Source organism: Lepisosteus platostomus, chromosome 1, assembly GCF_059453375.1.
Source record: "Lepisosteus platostomus isolate fLepPlt1 chromosome 1, fLepPlt1.hap1, whole genome shotgun sequence".
Taxonomy (NCBI): domain Eukaryota; kingdom Metazoa; phylum Chordata; class Actinopteri; order Semionotiformes; family Lepisosteidae; genus Lepisosteus; species Lepisosteus platostomus.
Window position 1 is genome coordinate 11,090,146 of NC_142611.1, and position 7,729 is coordinate 11,097,874.

General features: G+C 40.6%; 1 protein-coding gene across 13 annotated transcripts in view; it reads right to left on the minus strand.

The window, feature by feature from the left end:
• LOC148677678 (amyloid beta precursor protein binding family B member 2-like) overlaps positions 1-1,854 on the minus strand; it is a 140,067-nt gene extending 138,213 nt beyond the window's left edge. For 4 of the 13 annotated variants that reach the window (XM_088623533.1, XM_088623505.1, XM_088623518.1 and 1 more), the window contains exon 1: positions 1,648-1,851. The gene's annotated coding sequence lies outside the window, so the exon portion shown is untranslated. Of the gene's footprint in view, positions 1-1,647 lie in introns of all 13 variants that reach the window. The other 9 variants (XM_088623445.1, XM_088623436.1, XM_088623473.1 and 6 more) reach the window with 5 other exon arrangements.
• Between the last annotated feature and the right edge of the window lie 5,875 nt (positions 1,855-7,729).

Consider the following 7,729-nt stretch of genomic DNA (forward strand, 5'->3'; position numbering starts at 1 on the left):
TTTTTCCTAGCGCGTAATTAAAAAAAAAAACATTCCAAGTCAGAAACAGACTTCTGACCAGCAATAACCCTCAAACAACGCAGTTTTTTTTAATGTCCTGGCCTGTTTCAGCTTTCATGCGGTTGTATGAAGTGTTACTCTTTGATCTCCAACTGCGTAGCGCAGTTTTGAAGTCATTTTCTCCGAGGTGGTCTCTTGTTAACGAAAGGACGGCAAACCGCTCTTCTAATGCAGAACATTTGTCTGTGGTTATGTCATGATGTTCATTTTATTTACAGTGTTGCAGCCCGTTGAACACATCAAGTCAGCTACAGGCTGTCGTGTATTCCTTTAAAGGCTACTTAGAGCCATCTCTGGCCACCGTTTGTCCCCTTGAAAAGACACTTAAGTTTGCAAACTGAAGCGTTAATTGCCCTCAAGCACGGTTTATTTATCGTTGCTGCAGAGGATACTGGCAGCGATATCTGCAGACGCTTGTGACCGAAGCCAATAACGTAACCAGCTTTGCTGCAAGAAAAAAAAATTAAATACTGTGCAATTTTTTTTTTACAAAAATGCAAGCTACCAAACTTAGGGGCGCTTAAACAAACGGATAGTTTCGCATTCGGGCTTCAGATGAACGTTTTTAAGAAAAACGGAAAGATGGCAGCAGTAAGCACCGATGCCATTATTAAAGGTTTAAGATGCAGCACGTTTCGGGGTCCTCGACGCGACCCTTCCCAGAAGAAAAGCGGACCGAAAATTACATCGACGGGCGCTTGGTTCTGGATTTAAGAAAAAAAAAAAGGATTAGAGCGCAACAAGAGGAACGGCGAAATTGAAACAGCGCGTCCGAGGTCGCTTTCCCCGGCGACGCGCATTCCTCCAGACCGTGGCCACCGCTCCGCTCGGCTACCAGCGCCGCTCCTCAGAATAACGCACGCACAAGCGAACAGTCGCAGAACGCACAAAACCCATCACCGGCATGTATCGATTGATCCGGACACGATTGTCTTGAGAACCGGCTGTCGCTGCGTTTGCCTGGAGTATTGATCCCCGTTATGTTTAATATTAATATCGCCTCCCCGACGCTCGCCTTCAGAAAACTGCCAGAATCTCGAGTCCCAGATGCTCAGATTTGACACATAAGCCTCGCTCGCTATGGAAAGAGCACGGTGTCGTAACTTTCCAGTCAAGGTAAAATATGTGGCTTGTTCTGCCTTCCTTCGCTATCCTTTTTTCCCCCCCATCAATCTAAACCATATTTCCCCCACAGCTAGACAGAGCGTGTCTCCAATTCTCTTATTCGCAAGGCAATGCTGAAGTTCGGACAGTGCAATTTCAGAAGGCAATCAGACAAATGACATATAAAACAGATTCCCAGAGAAAACCTTTGCCGTTATTACGAGATCACGGATACAAGACACAACTAAGTTCAGATGCAGCAGCGTCCATACCAGACCGAGGACCCTTCTCTGCCGCAAACCTCCCCTCCTCCCGACATTCTGGTGGAAGGCGATTTGCAAGCGCCGAGAAACCAAAATAAGTTACTCGCAATTGCAACTCGAATTGACGCGTCTCTGAGCTAAGGAGAGGCCGGTTTCTTGCTGCAATAAACAATTAAGCGTCCGGTTTAAAGAGAAATTCGCTACATTCCATATCACTCACCTCCCCTGCTTGCGTCTCCGGGCTCAGCTCTTTTTCCAGATGTCTCTGCCTCTGAGAGAGCAGCACTCAGCGCTCCGGAACTGAACGCTCCAATCACAGCTTCAACCACAGGAAACAATTCCTCGGATCCTCTCTCTCTCTTTCTGGGAAATGGATAAGGACCCTGAAAACAACGACGAGAGTGCACCACATGGTGACAACACCTTGTTCTTTTTTGAAGCCGGATTGTTATCTCTTTTGTTTTTTCGTGGAGAGAAGGGGAACTGGTAGTAAAAAAAAAAATACAATTCAGAAAACATTTCGTCTGTCTCAGATTTGCTCCCAAGGAAGTTTCACTTTTATGTTTGTTTTCTCTGTAGTCAAGACTTTTCAGCCTCTTCGTGATGAATTAAAGAAATACATGTTCAGCAGAATTCTACACGACCTTGTTGAGTATTTTAATCCACAGAGACTGTAAAGATGGCAGCATATAACTTAAAGAGTAAAAAAATGTCCAAAATGCACACTGTGAAAGGTAATAAAACCACATTTCAGAAAGATGTAAAGAATACACAGTAAATTTGTATTATAAAAGGATTGTCGTGCAATGTCATCCGTGTTGCAAATGGTGTTTATCTGTTCTCTAAAATACAAAAATTAAAAAATACACAGATATCAATTTGGTTCACAAACAAATGATGCATGAGTATTCACACTTATTATTAACTTGTATTGCAGTTATTAATTGCAATACAAGTTAATAAGGATAAGGTGCTTCAGCAGATGAATCTCATAGTCGACTGCTGTGATTGTAATTATTGACTGGCATGCAGATCACAGTTTTCACTTAATTGCAACAGATCAATTCTGGTTCTGAGGTCCTGGTTGAACTGAAATCCTAAAATTCCACCAGGGATCTCCAACCCTGATCCTGGGGAGCCCTAATCCAGCAGCTTAAACATCTTACCATTAAATCCCCAATTTCTAAAGATACAGAACAATTCCATTGTGATCAATTACATTGCAATAACTCAGAGATCAACATACTCTTCAGTCCTCAAAGACTAGAGGTATCTTAATTGAATTGATTACTCAATTCATCAATCGCTTACAAGTATTGCCAGTCTTTAAAAATAGGTGACTTATAAGCCTAAATGGACAGGGGCTTCCCAGCACCACAGTTGTAGATCCTCTGAATTACATGATCTGTAAGAGTTGACTTGCTGTTTGTGAAACAGCTCCTGGTGACCCCAGTACTTGCTGGGGTTTTCATTCCAGCTGGAACTTTGATTGCCTAATTGACCTGCTGATGTGATTGAATGAGGCTTTTTAATTGCTTTCTGCTCCCTCGGAGTCGACATTTTCAACTTCTGACCGTTTCTACATAAAGAAGCCTCTTACACCTGCAGAGCGGAAAAAAATTAAAAATGTGTAATTAGTATTAGTTATTAGTTAAATCTAAGTCTAATTAAATCATCAAGGAACTCACACACTGAAGTACGGAGGACTAGGAAACCTAACTGTAAAGGCTCTTGTTACTCATCTCAATATACAGTAGTATTGATGTGAACAGCTTTAGTTTCATGGTGCAACTCTATAGGATGTGGAAACCTTTATCTCCTTACCTGTAATCCAAACCATTACTTTCTTTTAAAGTAAGATGTTCCCAGTCCAACAGATTTCCTAAGTCCCTGTGAATCCTCATTTGTTTAAGATTAATGGAAGATATTGAAACTGATCCACTTAAGTCTCACACGAACTAAAGCTGTTGATGATTAAAAAAGCACTAAAAAACCTGTTGGATTCTGCACTTTAGTGACCTGCATTGGGGATCAGATCAGTTCACTATGATCTGAGTTTACCATAGTTGGTCTTTACTGTGCGATGAGTAACACAACTACAGATTATACAGGTGATGTCAAGTAAAAAACTGATGAAAATAGCAGAAGCTACCACGCACACACTCTACTCCAAAACAATTTATTTACACTTGTCTACACTGAACACTGAAAACATTGACAAGTGTTAATAAATACATCATTGTGGTGCAGGGAGAATTTGCTCCTGATGGGTTCTCCTTTTGTGAGAAATGTGCCAAACACTTGTACACAGAGAGAGATAAAAACATGATTTCCTTTCATTATGTCAGTGTTGTCTGAGAAATTCCCAAAGGGAAAACGAAACAAGAAAATGACCTTGTTGTTTACATGAGAGGACATCTCTGCTGAAAATGAAAAACAAAACACTGAAAAAAAAAATGAAACAAGTCTTTTGATTAAAAAAGATTAGAGAAAGTCTACTAGCTTGTGATACCCTGCCCTGAATTCAGATAAATAAAGGTTTTAATACCACCCTGTTATCTGCTTCTATATTTGGCAGAGGAATTTACTTTCTCTCATTAACTTGCTTCTATACAGAAAGTGCACTGCAACTGTCCTTAGTAACTTACAGTATGGTCTCGGCCTCTGTTTTCGAAGGGGGGGTGGAATAATGATCTCCAGTCTTTTTCCACTAGGGACTTTCCTATTTAACCTGAAACTAGACACATACCTCTCTCATATCTGCCAATATTTCGCAAATAAAACTGTAGATGTTGCTTAAACTCTTGAATAAACTTAAATGTTTTTCATCCTCAACATCCCGATATCATTATTGTACAGTTGATATAGACTTTGATTCCTGTCTTGAATTGTTTTAAGGGTGTTATGGTTTTGGAGGCCTCCCCCCCCCCCATATTTCAATGAACTTTTCTCTCCCTCAGACCTTCCGCTGTTCTTTTCATCTTTAATTGCAGTTAATTGTATTGTAATTATTTTCTTTAGTATTTCCTATCTCCCAATTTTCTCAATTGGTTTTTATTCAAACATGAAATCTTGGGAACGTTTGTATGGGGGACATCTAACTTCTTTCCCCCTGAAAGTGTTTCAAGTTCTGGTTGATAAAACACACTGTGTGGCCATCATTTGCAGGTGAAATGCAACAAAACAGTCCATAATTGGAAGGTGAATCATTTCATCCACTGCAGAATAGTTGTTTGAGGAGTGGTCGGGTCTTTGGATTCAGAAGAAGAAAACAGCTGAGAAGCAATGTGACCAAACTGGCTAATCAAGACAATATTGGCTTCTTTACCAAGCGTTTTGGAAAATCAAGTACATTAAGTGCAAGTGTCTGGAGCTGAGAGAGAAAGATAGAAAGGAAGAGAAAAGCTTGAGGCTGCTGACCAAAAAGCTCAAGTGAAGACAAAGGAGTGAGTGAGAGGGTATGACTGGTACTTTAATGTGTTTAATGTGTTTAAGTGTTTAATGTATATGTAATTTAGCATGAGAACCCCCAATACTTTAATGAAGCATACTCCAAGGATACAATCCCTCCCTCTAGTAGGTGCTGTGATAAACGGAATGAGAAAGCAATCATTAGTTACGTGAATCATTTCAGCTGCTGGGAATCCTGATGTTTTTTTCACAATCTGTGGGAGAAAAATTAGTCTCCCATGACAACTATGTCTTCCAATACATATATATCCCCAATTCAATTATGTAAAACAACATTGTAATCTATATCATAATCAAAACACTTGTTGTGTGCTATAGATTACACCAAAAATCCTTTGAATGTTTATTTTACAAGGGTGACATACCAAAAGTAATAGCAATACTGGAGTGTAACAAGTTACAATAAAAAGCGAAAGAAAATTGAACACAAACTTCCTGGATAGAACGTAAGGTGACCAGACATAAGCCCTAGTGAAAAGGGTGCGTTTCGAGTTTGGATTTGAAGAGGGTCAAAGAATTTGTCTCTCGGAGAGTTGGAGCAAGGACATTCCACGACAAAGGATCAGCAACCAAAAAAAGAATAGTCACCAGATGTCTGAGATTTAGTCTTAGGTACAGTGAGCAAAGGATTGGCCTCAACTGACCCGTCTTCAGGAGGGAGTGTAAACCTGACAGAGCTCAGAGATGTATGATCGAGCCACATTAGTAATAGATTTAAAAGTTGGTAACAAGATCTTATGTTGAATATGTGTCTATAGACAACCAATGTAGATACAGTACTGTAGTGTAGGAGTGATGTGCTGTCAAGGTCTACTGTGAGTTAAAAGTCTACCTGCAGAGTTCTGGACAGATTGCAAGCCACCATGTTACAAATGCATGAATCATTTGTGAATCAGGCACTCAGCATCAGATATTGATAGCAATTTCATAATGCTGGCAATATTTCAAAGGTGAGAAAAAAATGTCTTAATAGAATTTTTTCACATGGGGCTCAAAGGACAGGAGAGAATCAACTGCGATTCCCAAATTCCTGAGTAAGGCCGACACTTGATGGGAAGCCTTCAACTATTACTGTGAAGCGCTCCAGTTTTTCCAGTTGACATTTGCTCCCCACCAGCAAAATGTCTGTTTTGTCGCTTCAGGGAATTTGATGTCAGCTGGATGTCATGCAGATGAGGGATAACTGATGGAGGTGGGAAAAGTTTTAATGTAAATCTGAGTATCATCTGCATATCAATGAAACTGAAGACCATGTCTGCATATAACCTGACGGAGAGGAAACATACTGTATAAATAATAAAAAGCAATGATCCCAAGACTGAACCCTGGACACACTGCAATTGACTGGGGCCATGGGGAGTTTGTGAGGACCAAGAGAAACAAGATGCTGCCTGCAAGTCTGATGACGGCATATCTTCAGAAGGCAGGAGGATACCAAGAACAGCTGGTGCAAACCCACAGCAACACAGAAAGAACATGCAAACTCCACACAGACAGGCACCCCGAACGAGATTTGTACCCTGGACCCATGTGGCTGTGATTTTTGAAAAGGTTTTTTCCTAAATGTGGTTCCTCTATGTGCGAGTGAGACAGACACATCATGTGTGAAGTGCCTGCAAAAAAAAAAGGACAGGATGGAGTGGTGGCTCTGTGGCTAAGGATCAGTGCCTGTGGCTGGAAGGTTGTTGGTTCAAATCCTGCAGCTGGCAGAGGAATCCTACTCCGTTGGGCCCCTGAGCAAGGCCCTTAACCCCAACTGCTCTAGGGGCACTGTACAATGGCTGACCCTGCGCTCTGACCCCAAGCTTCTCTCTCCCTGTCTGTGTGTCTCATGGAGAGCAAGTTGGGGGTATTAGAAAAGACGAATTCCTAATACAAGAAATTGTATATGGCTAATAAAGTGATCTTATCTAGTGTGTGACATTTCAGAGCGGCTGGGATTATAAATTTTGTCAGAAATACCATTGTTTTATGTATGGTAATCTGTATGAGGAACCTAAATGTTATTACTTAATACATGATTTTACACAAAAAGTTTAACACATTGAGTACAGCTCTAAACTGCATCAACATTTGTTATGCACAAGACTGTATCAAATAAAAATTAAGGTTTTGATCTTGAACACTTTATTATTTTTGTATACACACCTCATTTCGAATCAGCAATGTGTGCTTATCCTTATCTCTCTGCAAGGAATCATACCCCAGGCCCTCCACAGGGAGGAACGAGAAAATGCAGGTGAATACCACTGACAGCCCAACCATTTTGACATATCACAGGCTTTGCAGCAATATCCACAGAGTCTCAAGGGCCCCACTTTAACCAGGAACCATCAGAGCCCTGGCCAATTAATCCCAAGCTTCCCCCAGCAGTAATGAGCCAATTAACTACTGCTGCTTGGAGAATCCTGGTCAGAGTTAACCAGTGATACGACTCAGGCTTGAACCTGCCACATCTGGATCATAGAGCAAACCATTACACACAGATGACTCTACTAGTTGAGTCACTTAGCAACTCCTAAAGAATGCACTTCTTAATTGTAAACCTTTATCTGTTTGTCTAATTGGTTGCCATGTCTTTTTGCAAGATTTGGGTACAGTTTCTTCCTTACTGTATGTAATCAAACCAAGCAATATGTTCTAGTGAAGTGTTAATTCAGTGATGTTTAAAAACGATTGGCAGAATTAAAGTCCTAAATATATCAGACCCTCCTATTACTGGATTACTTTAGCTCTGTAATGTTTCTACTATTAACAGGTGAATTTTTTTACTTTTCATCATAAGGGCCCAACACAAAGTGTAAAAATCTACATTGTTTAACCCACTTCAC